The sequence below is a fragment of the Schistocerca serialis genome, chromosome 3 (assembly GCF_023864345.2).
Source record: "Schistocerca serialis cubense isolate TAMUIC-IGC-003099 chromosome 3, iqSchSeri2.2, whole genome shotgun sequence".
Classification (NCBI taxonomy): Eukaryota; Metazoa; Arthropoda; class Insecta; order Orthoptera; family Acrididae; genus Schistocerca; species Schistocerca serialis.
Genome location: NC_064640.1, coordinates 675558554 through 675576912, shown reverse-complemented (window position 1 = coordinate 675576912; position 18359 = coordinate 675558554). Strand labels below are relative to the sequence as shown.

The window sequence follows — 18359 nt, the reverse complement described above, 5'->3', positions numbered from 1 at the left end:
CAAAGCCCCACTTCTTAAACACAACAACTAGTAGGCCAAAAAAATAAAAATTTATTCAAGGCCACATTTATAAAACAGCTAACATACAATCAACATGCGCCCGTCTTAAAAACAATCCAAAATGACCAATAGCTTCCTTCTCAAGTAAGCAGCAAACTAGAATTACTTAATGAACAATAAATCTGAAGTAATTTAAAAATGGCTCAGATACTTTTTTTTTAGCAATAACACAACCAGCACAATACGTTACACTTAATATAATTCATTGGCGAGCAAATTAAAAATTTTTTTATTTTAAATTACATGAGAGATGTTAGTTATGTGTTTATCGAATGGGCAGTGACGCCAGGCTCCCCTGGGCAGAAAGTGACTTAAATTAAAATGCCAGAAGCAGCAGACCAGCCGTCGAAAACAACACCTAAGCGCCGGGGCCCAGCCGGGAGTCACTTCCCATTAGACGGCACGTCACGGATTCTATGCACCGAAGCGCAACGTGGCGCCGCACCCACGCACCCCAACTCGCAGACATTGGAACCCAAACAGACCGCACAAGACACGGCAAACACCGACCAAACATCAATCAATATAACTACGAAGTCTTTCGCGACGGAGTCCTTGCATAAAAAGTTCTCGGTTTACTTGCCGCGTCAAATTTAGATAAAATCCCAAGCTTTCGATGACTACCTCCGTCATCTTCGTCAGGGGTAAAACTGACTGTCGTGGACCGGTGAGGCTTCCGCTTTTATAAGCAGTGGACGGCTTCTCATTGGTTGGATGACGTCACGGTGAAACCGATGCGTACTGAGGTGGCGGCCTCTATATCCATAGATTTTGTTTAGGCGCTTTATCCAGCGTTGCTAACAGCGCCATCCATCGCAACAGGCGGAGGACTGAAAATTGATAAACAAAATACACAAACCAATTAATGTTGAGTGAGTGCATTTTCTCTGCCTCGTGATGACTGGGTGTTGTGTGCTGTCCTTAGGTTAGTTAGGTTTAAGTAGTTCTAAGTTCTAGGGGACTGATGACCATAGATGTTAAGTCCCATAGTGCTCAGAGCCATTTGAACCATTTTTTGAGTGAGTGCATTCAATAAGTGCACGTAAATAAGGAAGTACATATAAATGTAAATGACTAGCTTTACAAGTACAAGTTTTACTAATAACAGAATAACTGGTTGTAAAAAAAAAAAAATTTTTTTACAGCAATACACCAGAGACGTCGCTTGATGGCAATAACCCAAAATCACACTACGCCTTCGTGCTAATGTGCCTTTTAATAGTCATCCAAATAGCGGATTTAAAAAAAATAGTAACTGCTGGTTTACATACAGTCACACAGACTCTGCCGGCTGCTCTTACTTCGACAACAAGTACATTCGAGCCAATCGACCAACAAATACACTCGCTGCAACGCAAATCGTTTGACGAAACGAAGGCACCAAAACCACTTACACGTACGATGGAAAGCGTTGTTCGAGATGGTCTCGAGGGATGAGTCTCTCCGAGAAAACAGGGCCCAAAGCAATGCGGTGAGCAGCGCTCGGAGCCGACATCAGACAGGTCCACCACAAACTCGCGACAGTCTTGCAAGGTAGGCCGCCCGCGCCTCGCTGGCCGAGCCCCGTGTTGCTCCGTCGTGCCCACTAGCACGTCCTAGCGCCTCGTAGCGAGTCCGACAACCAACTCCCCTACCGCCAATACCCGCAGGCATATCACAACAGGGGGAAAGATCGTAGTACAGCCGGGTAATCGATAGTCGTGCCAAAAAGCTGGTGTGCCAGAAAAGGCGCACCACGGCTCAGATGAATATCGCCCAGGGAAACCTTCAGCGTCGAAAACGTGGAACATGTGTGTCCCCTTGCTTGAACAGACCGACGTTCAACAATATGGATGATACATGACCTGTTTAAGTTAAACACTTTCACTGTGCATCAAATTTTGAGTGGAGCTTTGCACGTGTGAAAAGTTTATACGAAAACAGTGCCGAAAAATCTCACAACTGATCAGAAGGAACATGTGCGTTGATCTTCTCGAGAGGATAGCCAATGACCATGAATGGTTCAGTCGTGTGATCACAGACGATGAATCCTAGATTTATGGGTGTCATCCTGAGACAATGCGGCAAAGTGAGGAGTAACACACTCGGACATCTCCTCGACCGACAAAAGCTTGAATGAGCAAATAAAACATCAAGACAATGCTGGTTTGCTTTTTTTCACAGTAGGGGTATCGAGCATAAACAATGTGTTCCTCCAACCAAATGTTTTACAAAGATATGCTTAAAAGCTTCAGGAAAAGTGTGAATCGAGTGAGACCAGACGTTGTAGACAAGCGGATGCTGCATCATGACAACGCCCCATGTCACATGGCCACTTCCATTTCCATTACTAGTTGCCTTTTTAAATAAGTTTATTTTTGTGGTTTCTTTAATCTCTTTTGGTAGTTTATTGTACTGTTTTATTCCTTGGTAGAAAATGCTGTTTTGAGCTTTATGTTTATTTTTTCTTGGTAAATGTAAGTTCAGTCTATCTCCTGTTGCATGGTCATGGACAGAGCTGTCTGTGCAGTAATTACCAATGTTATTTTTGATGTGTACAACTGACATGAAAATGTATTCACATGGAGCAGTTAAGATCCCCAGTGTTCTGAACAGATCTTTACAATGAGCTCGACTAGTATTTTTGGTTATTATTCTTATGGCTCTTTTCTGGAATTTGAAAATTGTGTTCTTATTTTATGCATTTGTTCCCCAAAAAAGAATGCCATAGCTAAGAACTGAGGTTACATATGAATAATATGTAACTAAAAGACACTGCATGTTACACTCTGATGATAGAATTCTAAGGGCATAGCATGCTGATGCCATTCTGTTTGTAAGTACCTTTGTGTGTTCACACCACTTCAACTGTGAATCAATATTCATTCCTAGAAATTTTGCATTTGTTGCACAGTCTACAGAGGTGCCATCTACATTTAATTTAACATTGAAATTTTTCCTCTTCGAACTGAAATTCATGGAATTAGTTTGCTTTATGTTCAATGTCACTTTATTATTTATTGACCAATAACAAATGCGCCCCGACCAAGTATCGCACCCTCGACCTCCTGCATGCTAACCCAAAACTCTATCCACTGCATCAACCGAACAGCACAGCACAGGACTGACATGTTAAAGGGCCTACCAGTTGAACGCTTTCAGCACTGCCACGAAGAGTTGGAACGACTCTACCGGTGTGAAGCAGATAAAGGGAACTACTTTGAAGGGGAGAATATTGTGGTTTGAAACAAATAAAATAAAATCTTTGGTAGATAAAACTTAGTCTCATTATTTTCCTCTCACACCTTGTATACCGGCAGCGAGGAACACTATTGGCTGGCTTATTCACGTGGTGAGATGACTGGCACGCTCACGCTGCAAGTGCAGCACAGTGGCGAGGCCGTACACTCCAGGGCCCACTTCACACAGAAATGGCGTGGCACAGACGCCCGGCGACGGCGTGGCTGGGACGTGGCGCTGGCGGGACGCGAGCAATTGACACACAAGTAGCGACGTCAGAGAGGTGCTGGACGGCCATGGTACGAATAGATCAGAATATGTCGCCCACATCAGACGAAGATATTGATGCACTGGATCTTTTGTGAGCAGTAAGAAGAAGGGATTGGGTACATCCATTATGGCTTTAAAAGGGAAGAAATATGGTACATGCGTCGTAATGAAAGAACTGACGGCTATCCAGAACTTTTGCAGCATTTGTACAGAATGTCTAAAAAGTGTTTCTCTATTGCATTAGACAAAGCGAACGACAACATTCAAAGAAAAGCAACGAATCTGGAATGTTTCGATAATAATTCCTATTTTTCGCATGATATTCAATTGAACATAAGCCTAAATATTGCTGATTTTGTGAGAGATGTCCAACATATGAGGACTCTTTTGCATAGTTTCCTACCACATGATAGAGATTTTGCCCTTAGAGAGAAGAGCAAAATGTCCTTTCATCCAGAAAACTGGATTCCAGTGATTGCCCGTGGGAAATTCCATATGAAAACATTTCGACACTTGAAAGACACTCACAGAAAGTGTTTCGTTAACTTGGAAACAGTTCACATAACTATTGCATGGGAGTTCGCATAATGATCAGGACACTTCGCATCTTGGAAGCAGACTTAGAGAGAACGTATTCGATTTCACAGTTGAACTCAAAATATCGCCCAAACTGTAGCATCAGTATTAGATATTTCGCCTGGATGCGTAACACAGTGCAGCGTCTGTGGTAGCACCCAGCTAGACATCCGTCTTATCTGAGAGGAAGTCGCTGACTGCTGTCAGCTGTTTTCACACGTGTGATGCATCTGCTGTTATTATTATGTGCACCTTAAACAGTGGTAATTAATTTTTTTTACCATAGTTTTGTGGTCAGCCACAGCATGGGAATGCAGAGAGGCATTTGAGTTCCTTGAAGAGTCATATCGGTTTCCTGTCGTTTTGAAATGCATAGATATAACATGCATATTTGATATTGAGTTGCTTTGATTACGCTCATCTGGAAGCTTGAATTCCTCCGAGATCATATTCCTTGCAAATACGAAAAACTGAACAATGATGCTGTATCAGCTAGATAGGGCTTAATGACTAATGTTGATCAATCACATTTTTTGCCTGTCCGAATTTGTTGACTCATCGTGGTGGTGAGTTATAAAGCTCAATACTTACTGCTAGTAGCTCATCGTTGTCGCTGCACCGTCAGACATGTCGCCATCATTGTAGTCGTCACCATCATTCAGTGCTTCCTTCTTTTTGCTCGGAAAATGTAAGTATGTCATTACTACAAGCTACTAATAGAATCTATATATTTTGCTTATTAACTGCTTGTTGTAATACAAGAAAGCTGGGATACTTCTGTTTGTATGTCACAACATTTGAAGTGTCTGAGTGTGGGTGGACGCCCAACATGAACTGAAAGACTATTGGCGTTGAAGAAGAGTCAATGCCATGCAATAATAAGCACAAGATGTGTCACCACCAAATTTGGAATGACAGTGCTGGTTTATCTGAAAGACTACAAAATATATCTCCCATGAAGATTCTAGACCATCAGTGCTGGTGAACCTGATTTTCTCAACAGTGGCACCTAGTGCTTGATTTATCATGGGATAATGAACAGCATGAACAGGGTTGATTTAGAAAAATAATGATACGTCATTTTTTTCACGTGTGCCTAGGAGAAAAAAAACCTGTGAGCATTAAAAAAGTTATTTCCAACCCATAAAGTATCATAGAAGGTAATAGTAAGAGATATTAGCATTGTAATTAATTTACAGAGATAAGCTTCAGTTGTACTAATATTTATTTTTTCTACTACCGGTTTTGAGATTTTAAAATCCCATCTTCAGGTGTATGGGATTTTAAAATCTCGAAACCTGTCATGGTTTAAATAAATATTAGTGCAACTGAAGCGGATCTCTCTAAATTAATTATCATGCCTCTCAGTTGCGGATGCCCTGTGCACCAAGCCTTGTGCAATATTAGTATTAAATCTCTAAAAGAACGTGATGATATGGTGAAGGAGGTACAAGGTGTAACTGGGCTAGTTCCACCATTTTGGATTTTTTAATTCCTTAAAAATTGTTTTTAATTTTCCACTATCTTGCATTTTTTAATTTCATGTCAGCGGCAGCTGGCATTTTTTAATTTCCTGCAATCCACCATCTTGCATTTTTTATTTTACCAACACTGCCAGATACTGCAGTACAGTGACAGCTGGACCAGTCGTGGAAGAAACTTGAACTTTGAGTCAAGGGTCTCATTGATATGCTACTGTTGGTGTCCAGGTCGGTGCCCAGCTGAAGGCAAATCAGTTATTAGGATCGCTCGAATACGGCAATAAGTCACATTGCAGAAATATCACGCCATTTGAACGATGTCATGCAGCTGAATACCGGAGAACATTAGCCTAAAACAACACAAGAGCAAAAAAGATTTTTTTTTAAATAACAACATGGTCGCCTTTGACTAATAAATCAGTTGTTTGTAAAACCCATTATTGCAGTCTCGGTCTGTCATCATTATGAAGCGGAATACTGCTAAAATTATGCCCCAGATTTTGTGTCGTCAGGAGCGAAATTTAAGCGTAAAGTGTGAGGAAGACGAGATTGAGAACTTCGATGATTTCAGAAATAGATCGACAGAACTAAATTTGCCTTTTCCCATTAGATTAATTTTGTTTTACAGACTTTAAAAGACATCCCGTTTGTTTTATGTTGTTTAAAACTTTTCAGAGATTTATGTGTGGAAGTGTCAGAATAACTGTAAGGCGCCTTCTATCAAATACGTGTGGATAAAAAGTGATACTCTGCTTTGCGGTAGGTACCGGGTAGTCTATATTAGAGCACTTGCTTAGCCACATAAATTGCTTTCAAAGTGGTAGTTGTGTGGATGTTAAAGAAGATTTTTGTAATACGTTTTCCACAATGGATGTGTGCATTAGTGACTTAAAAAGTAATAATAGTCAGTTACGTTTTATTAGGTAGATGCAGTTTTTGAAGGAGAAACTTAAAAACAGTTTGTTCAGTCGACCATGAATTCCGCCAGGGTCTCTCTTGTTGACTTCTATGGTATTTTTCATTTACATTTGCCTACAGTCACATTAACAGTTCTTTTGTGTTGTCATTACCCCAACAGTTGCATTTGAGAAAACTTTCAGGGGACATGAAGAGTGAAGTTGGATTGAAAGCTGTGAGAGAGGACAAGTTACTCTCTCACCTATTTTTCGTATATGGAAAATTACTAAAGATTTTGTTACCTCATACAGCTTGAGCGAGACTCTATAAAGTTAACGGCCTGAGCAGACATTGATGGAGCCTGGTAGGGCACTAAAGGGATGAGGTATTTTTATGGTTCTTAGTTCATAGAAACGGCATGTTGGAAGTTGAAAGCAATTGGCGGCGAGACCATCCCTCAGTAAATCTTGGTGGACAGGCCCACAGCCGTACAAGGTAGACAGAGCAGCCCCTAGTCGAGACGGGTCTCCAGCAGGACAATGCTGCTATACCCCCGTTGGCGCCAGCCGAAGGCTGGGCTTGGAGAGATGGACTGAAGGGATCCGTCTACACAGTGGAGTCATAAACTAGGAATTGTGTGCAGAGCCACGAGTAATAAAAATTCACGAGTTTTCGTGTTCGCCGATACTGCAAATAGGCCTGTGACTCACTTCTGTCGGCTGCCTCGGTTGTATAAGAACTCCGGCATCTGAGAAACGTGTAGAGACAGAATCTTTATTACACCTCATAGCTAGCACTAATATGCTCAAAACAGGCGATTTAGATAAAGATCTTTAAGTTTGTATCTGTTCGCTTGTTGCCGTGGGAAGCGACGCGTCGTTGGAGAAAAACATCTTCTCCCTCTGCAAAGATTTAAAAAAGCCAGAAATTGGCGGTTTCTTTTTTCCAGAGACACAGGTTTCTTAAATCTTACGCTGGTTCGACATGAGTTCGTGCAGTCATGTAGGAGGGGAGATTTACCGCCTCTAAAGTCCTGTGATTGGCTCAAGACGGGGTGAAGGCGGTGGCGTTCGTCCAATTTGCGGAAAAACGGAATTTTGTTTATCCGGAGAGGTGCGAGGCACTCCGGTTCTGGACTTTGGTCTGGAAGCATCTTCTGGTCTAAGCTCTGGTATGTGTGGTTGGCGCTTGGGACTTGTCCTCAGACTGACTTCACTTGCAAGTAGTTAGACTGGAGAGCTAATGGTGAAGTTCCTACTGTACTGACAGTGTCCCTTCAAACATCTCGGACTACTCGCTTGCTGAGGGCACACTTATTCGTTTTTGGTTGACCAGTCTTGACGTATGGTATCCTTATATGCTCCGTTGTATAAGTGAACCAAATTGCTCCTTGGTTCGACCAGCGAACGGGTGTGTCACACTGAAATCTACCGTAGTTTCAGGGCTCTGGTAGAGAGTAAATTGAGTTCCGTCTGCCTGATCGCTAGACCATGAGATTTAGCATTCCCTTCATGGCCGCGATCGATTCACAGGTGCCGCCTTATGCCTCGCTTCCGCCATACACATCTTGCCAGCTGCAAGTTACATCGCTGCATGAAGCAAACAGGGTAACGTACTGCTGCTTCGGCCTTGTCAGATCGTACAGATCTCAATCGCAACTTGTTCTCAGCTGCAGCTATATAGACTTCTGTAGATTATCAATCAAAGTCTGCTCGCCGGCCAGTGTGGCCGAGCGGTTCTAGGCGTTTCAGTCTGGAACCGCGCGACCGCTACGGTCGCAGGTTCGAATCCTGCCTCGGGCATGGATGTATGTGATGTCCTTAGGTTAGTTAGGTTTAAGTAGTTCTAACTTCTAGGGGACTGATGACCTCAGCAGTTAAGTCCCATAGTGCTCAGAGCTATTTTGAATTTCTGCTCAGTGTCAGATCAATTCAGATTGCGTTATCCACATTTTTAGGGCCAGAATACTTGACTCACAACTGTGAATGTCTTCTTGGATGTCATACATATTTGGCCAAACGATACGTACACAGTTGGTCATATAGAGCGTATACAGAAATGCAATGAACTTTCTATAGAAACTCAGTCTCACATAACGACTTAATTGTTTTCATATATTGAGGATGCAATTGGGCGTTTACCTATAGAAACAATTAATGCGATTATGCATAGAGATCTTAAAGTAGTAACTGACGTCGAGTACACCATTTTGTTACTGATGAGTGACAGAATCAGTCATAAATTATTTCGATCCTTTATACTATTAAGTATTTCATACATAATCTATTTAATCACATAGCGAAAATATTTTTAGTTTCGATACTGTCCATTTATTCAAAAATATACGTGGAACCACATCAGTAAGATGAGGAACAAATATTTATATTTTGCTATCTCAAGATTAAACTAAAGATCAAACTCCTCATTTCAATGGATTAAATACCTTTTACTACTCAGAGGAAGCTACATTAATCGGAGTGCCACCATGACTGTCCCTGAAATATTCAGCGTCAGAATGTTTCATTGGCAGTGTGTCTTTTAATGAGACCGTTGTGTTACCTTTGTATTCATTTTTCGAAGGGTTATGTTCAGTAGAGGGGCAAGATTTACTCACATTATTATGTCATGGTGAAAGATTGTGAGCGTTCGTTCTCCTAATACTGGTTGTCGCCTCCGAAATCTGTTGCAAAAACCAAAACGTAGGACTGATAATGCCAGTATTCATTACACGAAAAATTCTCTTAAGTTACTAATAAACTGAAAAAGTTTGCCATTAGCTGTACTTTCCTGTGAACGTATTGTAATGTGATGTCATCACTTTTGTGTCGCGTATTTACTTTGTGGTGTCACCGCCAGACACCACACTTGCTAGGTGGTAGCCTTTAAATCGGCCGCGGTCCGCTAGTATTCGTCGGACCCGCGTGTCGCCACTATCAGTGATTGCAGACCGAGGGCCACCACACGGCAGGTCTAGAGAGACTTACTAGCACTCGCCCCAGTTGTACAGCCGACTTAGCCAGAGATGGATCACTGACAACTACGCTCTCATTTGCCGAGACGATAGTTAGTATAGCCTTCAGCTACGTCATTTGCTACGACCTAGAAAGGCGCCATAGCATTTGATATTATTTTATATTGTGGTTATAACATGTACCGTCAAGAGAGATGTTCTACAATTATGGATTAAAGTTAAGTATTCCAGCAGCTACGTACTTTTCTTTATAGCATTCATTACGTATCCTGTTTCAGACCTCACGCCAGCCTGCGTGAGGTTATACGCATGCATTTCGGCCTCCTCTAGCAACACGGTGTTAGCTCATCTGCCAACACATCATACTTCATATTGGATAAGTTTCAGAGAAACCCTCTACAGAGTAGTTTTGATCTTTTCTTTGGTGGGGGTGGGGGTGACTGGACTGTTGTGTAGAACACCAGCAATTAATTACTATAGAAACGCTTAACGTACAGGCGGCTATTAGACATTTGCAGAATGGTCACAAACATGCAAGCAAAAAATAAATTTCTCAAAATGACTTAAGTATACGGTTCAGCATGGAAGGTTATACGTGGGGTATTTGAAAAGTAAGTTTCGATCGGTCGCGAAATGGAAACCACTGTGTAAATCAAAAATGTTTTTATTTGCAACAGTTAGCTACACCCTCCAACTACTTCTCTACGTAGTCACTCCTTCGACTTTGACATCTGTCGTAGCATTGTGCCAACTTTCCAATACTCTCGTCATAGAAGGCAGCCGCCTGTGCTTTCCGCCAGTACTCTACGCGGTTCTACAGCTCGTTGACCATACCAAAATATTGTCTTCAAAGTCAGCGGTTCGTGTGAGCTGAGATGAAACTCAGGGGCTGCAAGTTATGTGCTGTATTGTGGGTGATCAAATACTTCCCACTGAATACGCTGCAGGAGCGTCTTCATTGCTCCTGTGGATTACGGCCAAGAATTGTCATGAAGAAGGATCCGCATGACAGTTGTGTTGTGTCGGCTGCATGACATCAGGCGAAATCTTGCACCAGGCCCCCATACTTGGTGGGAGACAATATTTCCTAGGCATCTTTACGTGCTCACTGTGCACTCAGAACTGGAAGGAGCGACGTAACGCTATCGAAAGGCATAATAGAGACACTACCCGACACACCTATGCTACGCTTCATCGGATTTTCATAGTGGTTTCCATTTTTCGATCGATCGGAACTCATTTTCCGAATAGCCCTCGTATGTCACACTGTCAATTAAAGTTCGTAATGGAGTACGGTAAATGTAAATCCCTTATTGCCAATAGTGATAAGTACGCTGCAAGTGGGATAAAAAGTGACATTAACTCATATTTACTCGGTCTGTCGAAATAGGCCTTAAACCAAACAGATCTAGGCGCTACAGTCTGGAACCGCACGACCGCTACGTCGCAGGTTCTAATCCTGCCTCGGGCATGAATGTGTGTGATGTCCTTAGGTTAATTAGGTTTAAGTAGTTCTAAGTTCTAGGGGACTGATGACCTCAGAAGTTAGGTCCCATAGTGCTCAGAGCCATTTGAACCATTTTTGAACCAAACAGCTGATCTGATGTTTCAAACTGTTGTTGGAGGATACCAATTATTTTCCATCTGATCACTTTGGAAGTTCGTTCCTAAGCTATGAAAATCATAGAGAAGTGTCTATAAGGCTTCTGGAAGTGACATTTGACTATACTAGCTTTTCTGACATGTATTTGTGGTAAGGATGTGAAAGAAATCACTGTAAAAATATGTCACATTCTGGGAAATATTTACACACACAGCTATTCTACAATAAGGAACAACGGTCCTGTAAACAGCAGTAGACGTAACTTACTTACATATTTAAAGTAAATTCATATTCCTGTGGCGGTGTGTGTTTCCTTCATTGCTTCTTCATCCTGAATGTTTGTTTTGCTGTGCCAGGTCATATGAAAACTGTATTTTGACGTTAGATTGAACTCCAAAGAAGAACTTTACACGAAAACTTAAAAATTAAGCAAGTAATCATTTTTAAGGTAAGTTTCGTTTAAAGTATAACGGGCAGTCAATGAAAACAAGTCAGATGGAAAAAAGTACGTAAACTGTTTACAATTTCAAAACTAGTCGCCACAACTGTTAATACATGCAGGTGCTGAGAAGTAATGCCTCCGAATTTTTTATCTGAAAACTGTTAAATTTTAAAAATAAAACAAACATTATTAACATTCTACCTCTTTATTCTTCAAGGCTACATATTCGCTGCCCTCTTCCGCTAGAAGACTCCGAATTGCAGCGTGTAACATAGCGGTGCATAACGTAACTATGAAGGTGCATGAGAAACATCGTATGTAATCGAGTTTCGAATTAGTAGAGCCCGTCCACGCTTGGAGCATCCTCTTGTTCAGCATGACAATGCCAAATCGCACACGAGCGCTGCGACATCTGCAATAATCCGACGGTTTGAGTTCAGTCATCGCTCATCCTCCATACAGTTCCGACTTGATCCCACAACATTTTCATCCGTTTCAAAAACTTAAATAACAGTTTGGAGGACTTCACGTTGATAGCTATGAAGCGGTGGAAGCAGAGCTGAGGTTGTGACTCCGACAACCAAGTGAAACACTCTGCAGTGACGTTATCAAGAAACTGACGTATTCGTCGCCAGGGTTGAGAAACAAATATTTAGACATGAAGACTGAAAATGTAGAATGTTAATAACGTTTTTTATCTAAGAAGCCTTAAGAGCTTTCACATAAAATAATTGGAGGCATTACTTTTCTGCACGTACTTGTGCACTTATCCCTTTGTGAGACAAGACGGTCAGTGCTATCACTGAAAAAAGTCTGTGGTTGCCTACGGAAACATGATTGTACCCAGATGTTCACACGTTCGCCCGAAGGAAATCGATGGCCACGATTGCCTTTTTATAGGGCACTAAAAATATGGAAATCGCATAGGGAGAGATTGGGACTGAATGGACGATGTATAAGGGGTTCCCAGGGAAACTTCTGCAGCGTACTCGAAGGAACCTTGTCAGCATACGGTCGGACCCATCGCAGAATGCTCTGACAAACAGCCACTGCCTCAGGTTACACGCCACTCATCCGCGTTTTCAAGAGTGGAATAATCTTCAGATACTGGCTTTATTTATTTTTGCCATTAATATTTGGTGTCTTATATCACGTTTTCCTTGACAATAAATTGCTTGGGCTAATACTTGATTAGCATCCTATGCTAATAAATAATATTTTGTTTTACCTATACTTCGTTGGCGAGTAAAGCCAGTAACGCTTTTCCCCTCAGCGCAAAATTATACAGCGGTGCTTATTAAAATGATGGGAAAACACTCTCAACACCAAAAAATAAGTAAGGTAGAATAACGAAATTTCGGAAACTCATTTGTCTAGGTAACTTATTTAAGTGGAAATTGCATAGTGAGAGATCGGGACTGTTTGGACGATGAGTAAGGGCTTCCCAGGGAAACTTCTATAGCGTACTCGAAAGAACCTAGGCAACATATATGTTCGAAAGAACAGACGCCATATCCATTTAAGTATATAGTTCTGGCAATACCGGTCATGACCTTCTTCTTCTGTGGGGATGTACACATATTCCCCGATCCCTTTATGGGACTTGGTAAGAATGTCTTCCACGAGTAATGAGTGTGTTGGGGTGGGACACTACGAATGTAGTGTGTGGACATACAAGGTGAGAATGTGGGTCTCGCGGGAGGCGTGCGCGAGATAGTCCCTGCAGACGCACTCTCCTCTGTGCCCTCGGTGGCTCAGATGGATAGAGCGTCTGCCATGTAAGCAGAAGATCCCGGGTTCGAGTCCCGGTCGGGGCACACATTTTCACCGCGTTGATATGTATCAACGCCCGTCAGCTGCTGAAGGTATTAATATAATTCTAATTAGGCAACATATGGTCGGACCCAACTCAGCCTGCTCAGACCAACAGCCACAGCCTGCGAGATAAGACATTGTCAATGTGAAATGCTGGTACATTATTAACCGGTGTAACTGCCAAAGTATCGAATGAAAGTACGCAAACGTGTTATACAGGTGCCGTATGTCAGTTTGTGGGGTGGACTTCCACGCCTGTTGCACCTGACTGGTCAATACAGAGACAGGAATTGCAAGTTGTGGATGACGCTGGAGTTGTCCGGTGACATCTCATGAGTGCTCGATTGGAGACAGATCTGGTGATTGAGCAGGTCAAGGAAAGATGTCGACACTTTCTAGACCATGTTTGGTTGCAACAGCAGTATATGCGTGAGGGTTATCTTGTTGGAAAACGCCCCCTGAGTGCTGTTTATGAATGTTAGCACAATAGGTCGAATCACCAGACTGGCGTAAAATTTGAACTCAGGGTGCGTGGGATAACCACGAGAGCGCTCCTGCTGTCATACGAAATCGCACCCCAGACCATAACTCTAGGTGTAGGTTCAGTGTGTCTAGCACACAGACAGCTTGGTTACAGGCCCTCAACTGGCCTCCTTCTAACCAACACACGGCCATCACTGGCACTTCGGAAGAACCAGCTTTCATCGGAAAAAGACACCAGCCTTCCACCCTGCCCTCCAATGGGCTCTCGCTTGACAGCACTAGTGTCGCAAATGGCGGTGGTTTGGGAGCAGTGGAATACACGCTACAGGGCGTCTGGCTAGGGGCTCTCGCTGAGTAACTGATTTGCAACAGTTCTTTGTGTCACTGTGGTGCCAACTGCTGCTCAAATTGCTGTTGCAAATGCAGTGCGATGCGCCAGAGCCGTATGCCAGACACGATGGTCTTTACTCTCGGTAGCGTCACGTGGCCGTCCGGAGCACGGTCTTTTTGCGACCGTGAATTTCCGTAACCACCGCTGCCAGCATTCGTGTACAGTGGCTACATTCCTGCCAAGTCTTTCCGCAGTATTGCAGATCGAAAATCCGGCTTCTCGTAGCCCTATTACACGACCTCGTTCACACTCAGTGAGGTGCTGACAACAGCTTCTATGTCGCCTTCAAGGCATTCTTCACTAACATCAACTCACCACGTCCAACCTCAAAGGAAGCTAACGTTCACGATCGTTACAGCGTATATTTAAGGCACAGATGATTTGCATGCTCATAGTGACGCTTCTACAGCCACTCTTATGCGATTGGCACGGACTCTGAATAAACATTATCTCAGATATAGAAACACGTCAACCAACTCTCGCGCAACTCCTTCCTGGTGTTGCGACTTATTTCCGTCAGTGTGTTATAACGTAACCTACGTGACAATAATTTATGTTTTTAATTTTATTATGAGAAAATATATTATCTCAGTCATGTTTTATTTTTTCAAAATCTGTTATCCTATCAGATCGTATAGTACTCGGAGGATACATATACACTGAATGCCCAGAATTATAGTTCCAATTTATAAGCACTGTAGAAAGAGAATAACTACCCAGAATGACGTCAAATTTGAACAGCATATTATTGACACAGGGGGAAACACCATGAGGGAAAAAATTAACGAAAATTTTACCTACTTTTGATGCGTCTTAGCGTAAATGGGGTCGGCTAGAAATGACAGATCAATAGCAATACGACAGCGACGGTTTGGATTACACATCCGTACTGTTCAATGTGCGTGACTGCACAAGTTCGGCAATCAACAGTTGTGGCGCTGTTATTTAGGTAAGTCCATCCACCACGACAAGGTCGTACCAAAGCTGATGGGAAAAAATTGGTTTTTGATTGCCTTGAGGCCAAAAACTGCATACAAAGCAAAATAACATCGGTTTCTTACTATTGTGAGACTGGCGCAAGAATATGTTCAATATGCTGCCCACCGTTTTCTGCCACGTGTTGCACAACGGATTTGAGCGTCTCGTGTGCCTTCAGTTCAACTACGTTCGTAACTGGAGCACTGAACACAACGTTTTCAGACAACCCCACAGCCAGAAGTCACACGAATTAAGATCAGGTGATCTGGACGGCAAGGCTGTAAGGAAATGACGGCTGATAACTAGCAATTCAATAATGCCACTGCAGCAGCCGCTCCACTTGCTTTGCAGTGTTTGCAAGAGCCCCATCTTGTATAAGAATGACCCTATCGCCGCATTCACGTTGTTGAAGAGCTGGAGTGACATCGGTGATCAAAAGAACCTCGGAAAAGTACGGCCCTACGGTAAACGATACCGTCAACCCTTACCAAACAGTCACATTTTCAGAATGAAGTGGTACCGGATAATGTGCTGCGGATGATCCGTTGCCAATATTCTGCAGTTCTGCGGACTGACATGTCCTAGGTGATGGAAATGGGCTTCGTCTGTCTACATAATGTTCTATGGCTATTCATTGTCCACTTTCATGCGAGCAACAAATTCCAGAGCCAACGTTTGTCTTGATGTCCGGTCAGTAGGAAGCATATCCTGAACATGGGTAGTTTTTTATGTATAGAAATGCAGGATGTTTCGTAGGATTTTATGCACCGTGCACAGTCACCGTTCTTGAAAAACAGCGTTACCAGCAGCGCGCGATTCTTCATGGAGACAATCATACTGGACATCTCGAACGCAAGCTGAGGAACAACTACGTGCCCCGTGTCCGTTGGTGTTCATGTTCTGACACTTACAGCACCATAAACGGTCAAATTTTTCTTAAATTTATTATTCGATGAAGCTTCCTCTGTGTCAATACTATGGTGTTAAAATCTGATGTAATTTTGAGCAGTGGTGGACGTATGTAATGCAGATTGGAGAAATAGATGTCACGAGAGGTGGACACGCCAATATAGAGGTAGGTGGCGAGTACTGCGCTTTCAGTAAAGAAGTGGTGCCAGGAGAATGGATCAGCCAAGAGAGCTCAGTGTCTTTAAACGTTGGCTAGTCATTGGATGTCATCTGTGTAACATATCCATCAGGGGCGTTTCAGCCCTTCTAAAGCTGCCGAAGTCAGTTCTTGGTAATGAGAATGTAAGGAACGTGAAGGAACAACCACAGCTAAAGCAAGGCCGGGTATATCTCTTATATTGACGGACAGGAACCGTTTTAAAATCGCATGAAATCAGTGTAAGGAATCACTCGTGAGTTCTTAAGGGCTATCATCAGTCCAGCTAGCACAATTTCTGTGCTTTGGGAGTTAAAAGCAACGGGGTAAGAGCAGCTCCTTACAAGATACAAATTTCTGTAGTGAATGCTAAAGGACGCTTGAGGTGTTGTAAGCAGCGATGGCACTAAGCATTGGAAGACTGGAAACGAGTGATTTGGAGAGATGAATCACGTTATACCCTGTGATAATCCGATGGAAGGGTTTGGTTTTGGCTCGTGCCTGCAGAATGATACCTGCCACCATGTGTAGTGCCAAAAACGAAGCACAGAGAAAGTGGTTTTGCCGTAGGGGGTGTTTTTCGTGGTTATTACTACTGAAGGATGTGAATACATTTTGCAGCACTATGTAGCGCCTACAGTAGAGGAACAATTTGGAGCTGATGATTGATTATATCAACATGACAGTGCATCCTGTCATAAAGCAGCGTCTATGGGGCAATGGTTTGTGGACAATAACATTCCTGAAATGGACTGGCCTGTCCAGAATCCCGACCAGAACCCAATGGAACACATGTACGATGAGATAGTGTATCGATTTCGCTGCAGCCCCAGCGTCCGACATCATTACCTGCCATGGTTTTTGCTCTTGTGGAAGAACGGGCTGCCATTCCTCCATAGATATACAGATATTCAGACACACCATTGAAAGTATTCCTAGCTGATTTCAAGGTATCATAAAGGTGAAGAGTGGACACACCCCATTTTAATGTCCACTAGCAGGTATCCAGATACTGTTGATCAGATAGCGTATACGAACTAAAATATAATATCTACCTGAATAAAGGCGTGTTGATCCACATTAGTAGGGTATCACTGCAGGTACGAGATGATCTTGACCTTGAGTGTCAGATTGTACTGCGTATCAGTTTACATACGGGGGAAATTGTCTGAGGTCACCCCCTCCATCCCCCTCTCCACCACTTACAGGGAAGTGCCATCTGACACACACGAGAGGCAACTGTGCAAATCATATTTAAGCTCACACTTGGGAACCCCCACCCTATCCACCCATCCCCTTGAACCAATAGGAAGCTGGAAACCCGTGGACCAATTGGAATAAGCGTCCCCCCTCCCCCCACCTTTATTACATTACGAATACAGCTGTCCAAGCCACCATCATTCGAGTTTTGTGTGTCATAGTGGCAGGATCACTATCAAGCATCAGCAGGGACCAGCCAGTGCCCCAGGCAGAATAAGAAGAATAAGACTTTAACATCTGAAAGTAAGTATTTGTCTGTCAATTATTACTATTATTAAACATTTATAAACATATTCATTTATACTAAGGTTTTTTATTTTATTTTTATTCCATCAGCACAGTGCATCCCAGTTCCATTGTTAGAAGAACTAGTGGACCAGGACACTCAAGTGTTCAGTATACTATGGCCCTTGCCGCCACAGCAGGAGCAGTAACCTATGGGTGGTCTTCCCAATTTATCAGACCCAGCGTTCGGAACTTCCTCAGCTCAGCTAGTCTCTGCTAAGCCCCAAAAGAATACTGCTATTCATTAATACATGCAATGTGACTGCTAGTGGTTCTAAACACGTGACTGTGGGCCTCGTACCTGATGATTACTTTGAAGTAGTTACAGAAGTAGAAAACGCACAATGTGCAAGTACTAAAGTGGGGTATTTATGTTATGAGAGGATCTATCTTTCCAGCATGATAGGGTATACAGAAAAGAAGGTGATGACTGAATATGAACTATCACACATTCCTATTAGCATTCAAACGTTAGGTCCATAGTTGATATGTATGGAGAAGCAACGCTTGAATTAACCTCATG

General features: G+C 42.7%; 1 non-coding gene across 1 annotated transcript; it reads left to right on the top strand.

Moving 5' to 3' along the window:
• Positions 1-13261: 13261 nt before the first annotated feature.
• Trnat-ugu (transfer RNA threonine (anticodon UGU)) lies at positions 13262-13336 on the top strand. The gene has a single exon. It is a non-coding gene; the product is annotated as a tRNA-Thr (tRNA).
• The last annotated feature ends 5023 nt before the right edge of the window (positions 13337-18359 follow it).